The following is a 636-nucleotide window of genomic DNA, read 5'->3' as shown; positions in this document are numbered from 1 at the left end:
AATCTCTCTAAACTGAGATTACATTGGGCCAGAGTAATATTTGGTTTTATTTTAATGCCCTTAAAAGTGTTCTCAATCCAAGCATTTCTCAGCTTCATTCATTCACGTTATCTGCCTGGTCTTTGAAGGCATTTTGAAGCAGGAGCCCCTATTTTCTGTGCTTTCATTGTGTGCTAAGTATTTTAAATACATCTCATTTATCCTCATAAGAGACTTGTGTTAGGTATTAACATCTCATGTTTACAAGTAAGTAAATCAGTGCCTGAAAATATGGCGGTGGTTTAGTCGCTAAGTCGTGTCTGGCTCTTGGACTCTTGCGACCCCATTGACTATAGCCTCCCAGGCTCCCTTTCTATTTGGATTCTCTAGGCAAGACTACTGGAGTGGGTTGCCATTTCCTCCTCCAGAGGATCTTCCTGACCCAGGGATCGAATCCAGGCCTCCTGCACTGCAAGCAGATTCTTTATCAACTGAGCTATGAGGGAAACCCAAGTAAGTACAAGTAAGTAAACTGGAGGCTTAAAAGGAGGAACTTGCCCAAGGCAAGGTAACTACAAATATCAGCAGGACTGAATGACCATTAAGCCAGAGGCTTAATTGGTCATGGTTTGCTTCAATTTGGGTCTTCTGGCTCCA

Source organism: Bison bison, unplaced genomic scaffold (genome assembly GCF_000754665.1).
Source record: "Bison bison bison isolate TAMUID 2011002044 unplaced genomic scaffold, Bison_UMD1.0 scf7180017864483, whole genome shotgun sequence".
NCBI lineage: Eukaryota > Metazoa > Chordata > Mammalia > Artiodactyla > Bovidae > Bison > Bison bison.
This window is presented reverse-complemented; position numbering follows the sequence as displayed.